The sequence below is a fragment of the Urtica dioica genome, chromosome 10 (assembly GCF_054948205.1).
Source record: "Urtica dioica subsp. dioica isolate 48M chromosome 10, U.dioica_male_clone48M_v1_H2, whole genome shotgun sequence".
Taxonomy (NCBI): domain Eukaryota; kingdom Viridiplantae; phylum Streptophyta; class Magnoliopsida; order Rosales; family Urticaceae; genus Urtica; species Urtica dioica.
Window position 1 is genome coordinate 18,864,729 of NC_142765.1, and position 12,267 is coordinate 18,876,995.

The 12,267-nt window shown below is 39.6% G+C and overlaps 1 pseudogene; it reads right to left on the reverse strand.

Annotated features, from left to right (window-relative positions):
* Positions 1 to 11,047: 11,047 nt before the first annotated feature.
* LOC149383740 (putative sugar phosphate/phosphate translocator At1g12500 pseudogene) lies at positions 11,048 to 11,458 on the reverse strand (annotated as a pseudogene).
* Between the last annotated feature and the right edge of the window lie 809 nt (positions 11,459 to 12,267).

Genomic DNA, 12,267 nt, shown 5'->3' on the forward strand with positions numbered 1-12,267 from the left:
GGATCTGAAGGTATATTTTTTTTTATTATTGCTTTTTTAATTTTGTGCCAAGTAGTCATCATTAGTCTAATTAAACAGTAATACATCAAAGCTTCTTTATTTCATTTTAATAAAATTGATAATGAAGTTAATTGAAAAAAGACTAGTGATCTGCTTAAATGGTGTACTTTTCAGATACCTGGGACTACTATTTTGCAAGATCGAAGCGCTTTCGTTCAGTCATGGAGTTCAGACTTATATTGTTATTGCTAAGTTTATTTTCTTATCTTCACTTTCCAAAGAGATAGTCAGGCATTATTGATGAGTTTTTGTATCTTATAAATGTTTTGTCACACTATTTTGATTTCCGATTGTAATCAAAGAAGATCGCCATATTTTCTTCATTTTATAATAGTACTTATATGTGAGAACTGAGAAGCACATCATAATATTCTATAGAAAATCAAATGGGCCTTCTCAAAACCTCACCGCCCTAAAAAGGTGCGACGATGTGGAAAGAGTACCCATTTCCTCTATTAACTAACGACTTCCGCTAATAGTTTTTCTCACAAAAGGGCAGGAATTCCCTTTCATTACAAAAACCCAAATCATAAATATTCATAGCCCATTGACCTAGCACCAACATTAATCTTAATCACGCCAGTCATCAACATTAATACTACGGAGATCTCGTCCAAGCAGCTTTCAATTTCTCCTCATGACCAACACAAACCCGATAGCTCGCATCAAACTTCGGGATACATTCCTAAGTCGCGCCGCTGTGGGTATACTCTGTTTACCCAACCGCCACCGTTCAGCGTGAGAGTGGCCAGGGCCATATTCAAATTCTGAAAAATATTCAATAAATACCTCTTTTTCATATGATTATTTCAAAAATTCCTAAACCTTTATAAAACTTCTACAAATACCTCATCTGTTTTATAAAATTTCATAACTACCTTATATTATATAAGTATAATAAGCTTTATTTTTGCCAATTAGCCTAACGATTTTAATTAGTTAAAAAAACACATCTAGTACTATTCTTGCCAATTATCTTTATTGTTTGTGGGTAATTATAACCGCCCCGAACCAGAACTTCAACAACTACATAGAGATTGTAAATAATTATCAACAAAATGCGTGGAGAGGATCGCAGAACCATATATAGTTTGGAATGTGGCATTCTGTATGAGGTGGAAGTTCGTTTCCAAGATCGTCACCACATCCCAACACCTCTAGAGTGACATCTGAACACGATGAGATCACGCTATACAACTCTCAATAATTCGCCTCAATGAAGATGACCCCAACTTGCTTGCATGGTGGATGCAACACGAAAACATGTTCCTAATAATGTCCAAGGTGGCCCGAGATATACATGTGATCCCGATTTCAACGATTTTGTCCGAATCCATATTTAGTAACTCAAGTCAAACTATTGACGATCGAATGCAGAACTTGAAAATCTCAAATGGTCGAGGCATTGACCGTTTACAAAGATTGATGTCAACATGAAGAACGTGCTCAAGAAATATTTGTGAACATTGATCTTGTTGATAATTTTGTTGTAAACTTCCAAAACATGATTATTCATGGAATGTTTTACATTTTTTAAAGTGATTAATACAGATGCAATTCAATTTATATATTAGTCACCACTAGGACAAAATACGTTATCCGGTGCGACGAATGTCGCACCCAATGCCTCAAATGTCGCACCTAAAAGTTTATTAGGTGCGACATTAGGTGCGACGCTGTCGCACCGGATAACCCGTCGCAGAAGGTATTCGGTGCGACATGTCGCACCTAATAATTACCCTTTTAGGTGCGACACGTTCAGGTGCGACATTGTCGCAGCTAATGCCCAAGTGATTTTCCTGCCAAATTTTATAAATTGGCGGGTAAATTCATATCGGGTGCGACAATGTCGCACCTAATGGCGTTCCCGCCAAGGTATGTTTTTAAATTAAAAAAAATACAAATTAAAAAAGTAAATACAAAATTAAAATACATTTAAAATTAAAAAAAATACAAAATTAAAATTCATTTAAAATTAAATAAAAATTAATTAACAAAATTCTAAATGAATTAGAAATAATATTCTGAAAATAGAATTCTTAATTAAAAATACAAATTCTTTAAAAAAAAAGAAAAAAATGAATTCCTAATTTTGTTTCCTATAAAACTTATCGATAGTAGAATTTCCTTTACCGAATAAGTTGCCAGAACTTTGAGAACCGCTTCCGCGTCCTCGTCCACCGCTGCCTGACGCGCTGCCGCTCGTTCCGCCGCTTCCGTAAGGACGGTCTCGCAAGTAATCCATAGAACCAGGCGTAGAACCCGGCGTGGAACCTGGCGCCTCCTGATCCGTCCCACCTGGTTGCGATGCAGGCGGAGGTTGAGGAGTCGTGGGAGGCTGGTTGTGCTGCTGGCTGAGGAAGGCGATCTGTTGCCGAATCACTTGCAGCTCGGCTTGTTGGGCATCCATTTGAGCTCGCATCTCGGCAACCAGTGGATCGGTCTGAGATGGCGAACTTGACGAGCTTCCATCTAGCATTTGGGCAACACCCAACGATGACCTTGGGATCGAAGGCCCTAAACCGACTTCCCAGTCTCTGCGTACTCCCAAAACATCGCGCATCGCGTACGTCTCCGCAGCTTCTTGGGAGATCATGACGTTTTGCTCCGCCGCTTGCCGCAAAATGTCTATCGTCTGGGCGGTGATTTGATCCTTCAAAATACAACCAAAAAAACTTATCAGATAAGAAGAAATTAAGTAATTAAATATAGTAAATAAAAAAAATTAACTTACGTATTGCGTCTTCGCGAAGTCCGTCGTTCACGATCCCTTAGCGTCCTGGTGTTTTTCTAACCATATCGCTAAAGCCGAGCCTATACTCCCATCTTCTCTTCGCTGTAATTTTTCAACATTAAAATATGAATCACATTTATATTGCATATTAATATTAAGAGACTTACGTTCCTCGAGCGATGACCAAAAAAACTAAGCGACCCTTGCCTCGCCTTCGTCTTCTTCATCTTCGAATTTTCCCGGTTGCGGAGAGATTTCGCCTGCAAGACATAAATACGTGAAGTTTAATTTTAAGAAATTCGAATAACCATCGGAAGTTCAACTCATACCTTATGCTCCGGTGAGTCGAACGTCTCTATTGCTTTCAACCAGGCTTCCTAGTTATAGCCTTCGGGAGTTTCATTTTTAGCGAGTTCCTTACTCCCGCAAAATGTCTTGAAGAAGAGCTGCGACAACCTCGACTTCTGGCCACGGCGCATCCTCTTCGCATCGCGAATGATAGCCATATCAATCTCGTTGTGAATAGGATCTGCAGGCACAAGCTCGCCACTCTCGGGATGTTCATAAACGAAGTTATACTCGTTATGAATCAAGTTCATAAGAGCCGCCACACTCTGCGCAGGCACATGGTTCCAGTCTGGGAGGTCGACTGGAATGGTACTCTTGATCAGGTTTCCTAATCGGTTTTGGAACGTCCCGATCAACGGATTTTGCTCCTTGATGTCTTGGTAGAACGCCTGCGCAGTCTGATCGTAGCGAACTGTGTTCGCTCCAGGGGTCCCAACACGAGCTCTCGAAGAAACGACGCCAATCGTTGGTCCCCGCTTCTTCCTCGGCATCTGCGGGGGGTCACGCTCTCCTCCTGATGGGTCCTGACCTGAAGTAGACATCCTGCAAAATGAATTGTAGTTAGTTTTTTTAATTACTATGTAATTATTATTCGACGACTACGGTTATTACATGGTGTTAGTCATTCATCGTTGTCACTCGATGTAATGTTAGTATCGACATCAACATCGTCTCCCTCAAAAACGGCAAGCGCCTCATCTTCTTCATCCACCTCTTCATCATCTTCAACGACATTAACAAGCTCGGTCGTAGCAGTTTCGTGTCGATGATTAAGACGGTCGATATTTGACAATTCTATTGTCAATGGAATCGATGCTGAAGTGGTCGGATCAACTTCAGGAATGTCCCATATCCCACGTTGATTGCATTCCTGAACGATTTCCCATTCGCGACCCTTAACGAGATCTTGGATGTAAAACACTTGCTTCGCTTGAGTCGCGAGTATAAACGGCTCTTCTGTAAACCACTCTTTGGCGGTATACGAACTCGTTGCTCCGGTGGTCTTATCAACGTGCACTATACGTCCTGCATTGTACTTGTCACCATACCATATGCATTTGAATAGTACGACACGACAATTATGTGTATAGTTCAGCACGATTACGTCTTCCATTCGACCGTAAAAGTTGAAGTCGTTCAGGGGCACACAAACACCGCTATTCTGGGTGATTCGTTGGTTATCACGACGACGAGTGATGAACTTCACGCCATTCACAAAGCAACTCGGATACTGATGAGCAATTTGCATAGATCCTGTAGACAATGCGTAAAGTTCTTCAGACACGTCGGAACCACTAACTTTCATGTCATAAATCTGGAATATGCAAATTAAGATGATGTCATTAGCAATTTTAGTATGCTTTCAGCAAATCAATCCTTTCGGTTTACCTTTCAACAAATGTCAATGCCTCTTCTACAACGTACGCTTCCGCAATGGAGCCTTCGGGTCTAGCTCTATTTCTGACAAATTGTTTTAACGTTCCAAGGTATCTTTCAATTGGGTACATCCATCGCATATGCACCAGACCGCCACACAACGCTTCATCTGGTAGATGAATTGTCACGTGAACCATGATCGTGAAAAAAGCTGGCGGAAATATCATCTCAAGCTTACACAATATCTCAATGATTGAATCTTGCGCTTTTTCGAGATCGTCCACTCTCAGGGTTCTAGAACTGATCAACTTGAAAAAGTTGCAGAGCTCTGAGATCGTCTCTTGTATCGGTTTTGGCACAAAAGGGCGAATACCATCAGCCAACAGCCTCTGCATGATCACGTGACAATCGTGCGACTTCAAACCTGTGAGCTTCCCGTCAGCAGTTACATTTTTCTTCAAATTTCCAGCGAGCCCGTCTGGGAATTTAACAGATTGGAGGAACTCGGTAAGCCGATGTCTCTGCTCAAGCGTTAACGTGTACGCTGCTGGCGGTTTGTACCACCCATTCCTTTGTCGTCTCAAGTGCAGAGAAGACTTGATTTTCAAGTCCATCAAGTCAAATCTCGACTTCTCCGTATCGTAGTTCTTCTTTTCTAAGCTGAGCATCGTCCCGAGAAGATTCTCGCACACGTTCTTCTCTATATGCATGACGTCCATGTTGTGCTTCAACTCCAATTCTGACCAGTAAGACAACTTATAAAAGATGCTCTTTTTGGTCCAATTCAATTCGCACTCAGCACGTTTTCGTTTACCGATATGCTTGCCGGTTGTCGTGGAAGACACACTGATCAACTGATCGAGTATGTCTTGCGCAGTCAACTTGACAGGTTTCAGGCGCTTCTCGTGACGATTTACGTAGTGATCAGTGCTTTTCCTCAATCGGTGAGGCGTAGGCAAGAATCGACGATGGTCATAATAGACAATCCTGTTTCTAATTTTCATAGATGGCGTCTCAATGTTGCACGTGGGGCAAGCAAGATACCCTTGGCCACTCCATCCCGACAAATACGATCGAGCCGGAAAGTCGTTTATCGTCCATAGAAGCGCGGCACGCAACCGAAACACTTCATCGTTCGCCCCGTCTCGCACTTGGAATCCATTATCCCACAATTCTTTCAGCTCTTCAACTAGTGGTTCTAAAAACACGTCCATGTCTTTTCCAGGTGAGCTCGGTCCAGGTATCAAAAGCGTTAGCATCAAGTACTCTTTTTTCGTGCACAACCATGGTGGCAAGTTGTACGCAGTTAGTACCACGGGCCACATACTATACGCTAGACTCATTTCCCCAAACGGGTTGAACCCATCAGAAGCTAGTCCCAGACGTACGTTACGAGGCTCTGCAGTGAAATTCGGGTGTCTCTCATCTAGATTCTTCCACGTCGAACCATCTGCAGGATGTCGCAAAACGCCTTCTTCTTTGACGCGATCTCGTTCATGCCACTGCATCTCAAGCGACGTGTGTCGAGAAGCGTACAATCGCTTCAATCGATCTTTCAAGGGAAAGTATCGTAATATCTTTTGTGATACATTCTTCCCGGTTGGCTTCCATCTGCTCTCATTGCAAATTGGGCACACTTCAGCTTTCTCGAGATCTTTTCGAAATAACACACAATTGTTGATGCACGCGTCGATCATATCGTATCCCATGCCGAAACGCTTCAGCTTCGCCTTTGCCTCGTAGTGTTTTTCCGGAATTCGATTACCAATTGGGTGAGACTTCCTCAAGAGCTGCGACAATTCTGTAAACGACTTGTTCGTCCAATGGTTCGTGACTTTGATGTGCATCAACGAAACCAAGAACGACAAAGACGAAAACTCTTTGCACCCGGGGTACAATTCTGCTTCCAACTCAGCGAACAAATCTTCCACTTGCTCATCTGCACGCACTTCACTCGGAGTCGGATCCGTAAAATCGTCGAAGTCCTCGTGATCCATTATATCATGGAGAGCATCGTGCAATCCACCGACTCCTCTTTGGTTAGTCTCGCTGGCATCTTCTACCATTCGACGTTCGCCGTGATGATACCATTCGGTGTATCCCGGAGTAAACCCCTTGTTCAAAAGGTGATTCTTTACGACCCCGATGTCCAGACATCTCACGTTATTGCAAGACTTACAAGGACAGCGATAATGACCGTTTTCGTTTGGGAGTCTGCTTGCAACGCGGATAAACTCGTTAACCCCTGTTTTATATTGCAAACTCAACCGATTGTTCTCGGTAATCCAGTCCCTACTTGGATTTGACATTCCTCTGAATGAGACGGGAAATTGGGAGATAAAACTGAATCGTTAGAATTCATTTTGTAAGAGTGAATTATTGAGATTGAGAAGTAAAACTGAGAGTGAATATTTGAAATTCAAAGTGAATTGTTATGAAATTGAGAGTGATGAATTGTTAGGAAATTGAGAGTGACTCGTTAACATTTGAAAGATTCGATAGCGAATTAGTGAGAGTGAAAGAGAAATTGTGAAAAATATGTATTAATTTGAAAAAATGGTTAGAATTCGTTATATTACAAAGAGTTATTATTCTACCGAAAATTCGGCAGAGTTTCCCCTAAAATATTGACTAACCAAAATCTGCAATTAAAAAAAAACACATATATAACCAACCAGGTCTATCCTATTAACATACTGAATACTAAACCGAGCCTCTGTGGCTCGGTCGCAATAAATTTTCAATAAGTTTAAATTAAATTTAACAAGTTACTAATTCAACAAATTGCAATCAAATTACACTAAACATGTTACATTAAATTACACTAAACATGTTACTAATTAATTTAATATCTTAATTTTAACTTAATTAATCTAATCTAACATATTACATATTATTAAAAGTAATCAACTTAATTAATCTAATCTAACATATTATATATTATTAAAAGTAATCAACTTAATTAATCTAATCTAACATATTACATATTATCAAAAGTAATCAACTTAATTAATCTAATCTAACATAGTAATCAACTTAATCAATCTAATCTAAAATATTAGATATTATTAAAATAACTAACCTTTTCCGAGGCAACGAAGAGGCAACGAGCTACGGCGGGGGGCTGCAAGTGACCAAGCTGCGGCGAGAGGGTTGATCAAGAAAATAACTAACCTTTTATTACACATATTTCATATCACAACAATAAAAGAAATATGTTAATGAAAATAACTACTTAATAAATTTAGTTAAATACCCATATCATGAAAATATTTTTTTTATAACTATTTAAAAAAAATTAGTTAAATACCCGTGTCATGAAATGTATGTTTGAAATTTTTTAACCTGATTTAATGATGGGTTTTTTTTATAACTATTATTGCTACGATGTTGAAGGCTCTAATCGACGCTTGAGCAAGTGCATTGCCGAGGTGAGATTAGTTTTCGTCTTGTTGTTCAATTGTAAGGAAAATTCCCATTCGCTTTCGATTCACATTAATACACAGAATATAACTTATACGATAGTCTAGAAAAGTCTCGTTACCTTATAAATTCACTTTTATAGAATAAAATGCTCAGGCTTAAACTTATTGGATAGTCTGTTATTGTTAATGCTCAAATCGCAAAAAAACTGGTTCTGGGATCATGATTTGCCCAAAAATTTAATGATTCTGAGTTTGTACTTTTTCTTCCTCTTGCATCTACATTAATTTCGGGTTCAGTTCTACAAGAGTCGACATTACCTGGGCACGGCGGGAGCAGCGGGGCTGGACGCGTGGCGGGGCTGGTCACGGCGCCGGAGTGGGGGTCGCGGGCGGCGGGGCAGCGGAGCGGCTGGCTGGTCACGGCGGCGGGGCGGCACAAACTGGTCGGCCATGGAGAGAGAGAGCTCATTGAGATTGAAAGAGAGATGGGGGGAGAGAGAGAGAGAGAGAGTTTGTTGCAGGTACCTTGGAGGAGGACGGCGGGGCTGGACGCGGGCTGGTCGCGCGTGGCGGGGCTGGTCACGGCGCCGGGGAATGGGGTCACGCGTGGCGAGCTGGAGGCGGGGCTGGTCGCGCGTGGCGGGGCTGGACGCGGGGCTGGTCGCGCCGGGGACGAGCGTCAGAGAGAGAGAGAGAGAGAGAGAGTTAGAGAGAGAAGAGAGAGTTAGAGAGTGAGAGAGGCGGTTTGGGCGAAGAAGAAGACGCTCGGGTATTTAACATACCCTAAAACTATTAGGTGCGACTATGTCGCACCTAATAGTCATAAGTGTCGCACCTAATATGACTATTAGGTGCGACACTGTCGCACCCAATGTGAAATTCCAGAACCCAAAATATTCGGGGGGAATTTCTGACCGTTTTAAATTTTTAAACCCATTAGGTGCGACACTAGTCGCACCTAATGGTATTGTCGCACCCAATAGTATCAGGTGCGATAATATCATATCGGGTGCGACAAAGTCGCACCGGATAGCACTAACCATCAGCGAAATTTTTAGTCGCTTGGAAGACTATCTGGTGCGACATGTCGCACCTAATATGTGCTTAGGTGCGACATTTAGGTGCGACATGTCGCACCTAATACCCTTCCGCACCTAATATGTTAATTTGTAGTAGTGCACTTCTTTTAAAGTTTAACATTTTAATCACTTTCATCTCTCATTTAAAATTTATTTTTTACTTTTATCAATATAAAAAAATTTATTGGAAATACATATTTTCATTAAGCTTAACGGTAATACAGTTACCGTTAAGCATCAGAAGCCTTGTTTACGCTTAACGGTAGATCATTTCCGTTAGGCAACATAAGGCTCAATAATGGCAACGATACTAGCGTTTGGTACTGATAACCAGGTTTACTCTCATCAAAATCTCTCTCACTCTCTCTTATCACACTCTCTTATCACGCTCTCTTTCTCTTACATTGTACCACTCTCTTTCTCTTACAACTGTAGTTGTCACCCTCTCTTTCTCTCTTAATCTTGTGTTTGTGAAATACTTGAAGAAACAAAACAGTATTGATGGTACCTTAGTTAGTTATGAGTAATTATTTAATTTAGGAGTTTAAAATATCATTAGTCATTCATTTGAATGAATTTTAAAGTCTATATGTTAATATGAGAATATTGTTTTCTTCAAATGTGGGTTTGTTTGAAGGTTTAAGGATATATATGTCTACAAATTAAAAATATAGTGTTTTAGGTGTAACATTTTCAAAATTGAATCTATTTTATATATTTACAAAGTAGTGTTTTCAAATGGTAAACAATTATTTTTCTATTAAAAATTAAAATTGTAAATAGAAAATAAAGTTAAATAGAGATCAAATAATAAATAAAAAACATAAAAAATAGTAAACATCGATAAACATCTTCATATTTTAGACCATTGATGTTTTTATTTCATATCTATACACATAAAAAATTAATAGATTTCGCTGGTATGATTCGTATGACCTAAAATACAAGTTATATATTTATTTTTGCATTTTTGTGTGATTTACGAGAAGGATAAGTACATCATGGATTTAAAAACAGAAAGTTAATAATTATGTGCATTATTATTGAAATCCATTAAGTTTTATGCAACAACGGCAGGTATAACTCTTGTACTAAATAAACCACATGAAAAAGCCACATCTTACAAAATAGAAAACGTGTCAGACTTTTCAATCAAATAGTCATAATTAAACGACATATTTGATAATTTTTGTATTGTCTTTATACGGATTTAATCTTTTAATTTAAATTAGGGCGGGTTGGATATCTATCCCTAACAGTCTCCTACTTTAAAATTATAGCACAATACTATTAACATATTTAGAAAAGTAGCCAATTTGTTATAATAACATTCAAATATTTCAATAATACCTTTAAGAGTTGTTATTATTCTGTCAGAGTTAATAATATTAACAGTAACAAGAAAAATAGTAAATCTCATTAACCATAACAAAAACAACAATAAATCTTATTAAACATAACAAGAACAACAATAAATCTAATTATTGGTCATCTCCGCCGTCTTTAGCGCCAGAATCCAAGTTTTCATCAAAGTTTCAAACGGCGAAATCTCAACCCTAGCTTCCGATCCGAACACTGTCGTTAACTGGATCGCCTCCAATGTCGCTCCATTCTCCGGTGGAGTCTCGCTCGTCTACGTCGAAAATGGGGTTTTGACATTCGGCGACGAAGCTCTCAAATCTCAGCTTCTTCCGGCGATTTCAAGACTGGACTTGCGACCTTCAAATGGTCGGATTGGTGCAACCGTGAGACTCCCTGATGTTCGAGATCATTTTTGGAGGAGGATCGTCACGGTTAATCGGATTAACATTCACAGTTAATCTGATTAACTATCACAATTAATATGTAGAACTGGAATTTTTTGACCTTCGAACGGCCGGATCGGCGCAACCGTGAGACTCGCCGACGTTCGAAATTATTTTCGAAAGAGCATCGCCACGGTTAATTGGGATTAACTGTGACAGTTAATTTGAAGAAAAAAAAACCTAAAATCTGAAATCACATCACAGCGTACCGATCGTCGATCAAATCGCAATGATCGCCACCGCGACGATCTCATCAATGTAGAGCGTGAACGGAAGTAGAATCGCCGTGCCATCGGATCCATGTAGAGAAGGAGGTTCATCGAGTGAAGCCTCTCTGCCTTGTAGGTTTAGCCCTGGACCACTGATTTCAGAGCCCTCGTGGCGGTGGAACTGACACAAATGAGGAAAGCCAAAGAGGTTCAACGAAGGGTCAGAGTTGCTCGCCACGACGATCCCGAGCACCACCGGGACTAAGGCGGCGTAGACCTCGGCAGACTCTTTCTTGCACACGATCACGAACACGAAGCTGGTAGTGAAGAACGGTCCGGTGGCTTCGACGGCCTGGTTGAACGAGATTGTGATGTAGCGGTGTGAGGTGTTTCCGTAAACAACGAAGAAACTAAATCTCATGAGGTGAAGCAGACCGGAGATGAAGAACAGAATGGCGAAGATCACGATTATGAGTGTACTAGTCGTGGGAGAGAGAGGTGAACTTGGGGAAAAAAGATATTTTTGGTATGTCAAATTATTGTTGGCTATTTTCCTAAATAAATTGATAATTTGATTATTATTTTAATCGCCCCTATAATAAAGGCTACTTAGTAGCGAATCTCTTTAGATTATCGTACTAATTTACTGAGAGCAATTCTAATGGAGTTGCTCATGCTTAGGTGAAACTTAGTGAAAAGCAACTTAAGTTGCTCATGCATTGTGGTTAATTTAAAATGTCATAATCATTATGGCAATGATATTCATATATGACACCAATGCTCATTATTATTTTTATACATAAATAATATTTAGTTATATAAAATAAATAATATGCATTAAAATAATATTATAGTTGATAATTTTTATAGATGCTCGTGTTAAAATATTTTATCTAAAAATTACTCAATAAAAATAATATTTAATAATATATATTATTTATGACGATTTATCGTGGGCACGGCTTATCGTTTATCGTTGGCGCAATATAACGGCATTGCGTTGCATTATGGTCCCACGGATCTTTAATTGTTTGTACTTTGTATGGACTATGGACTGCAGAACTAGTGGTTTCATTGACCGAAAACTGTGTGCGTTGAAACTGCTCACAGTCACGCTCCTACTTTCAATTATCTCATTGCGATTTTTGTACTTAAATGAATTTTCATTTTTTTCTTCATGTTTTTTCGTATGTACTTTTGATTGTTTATATTCATACTTCAATTCAGTTT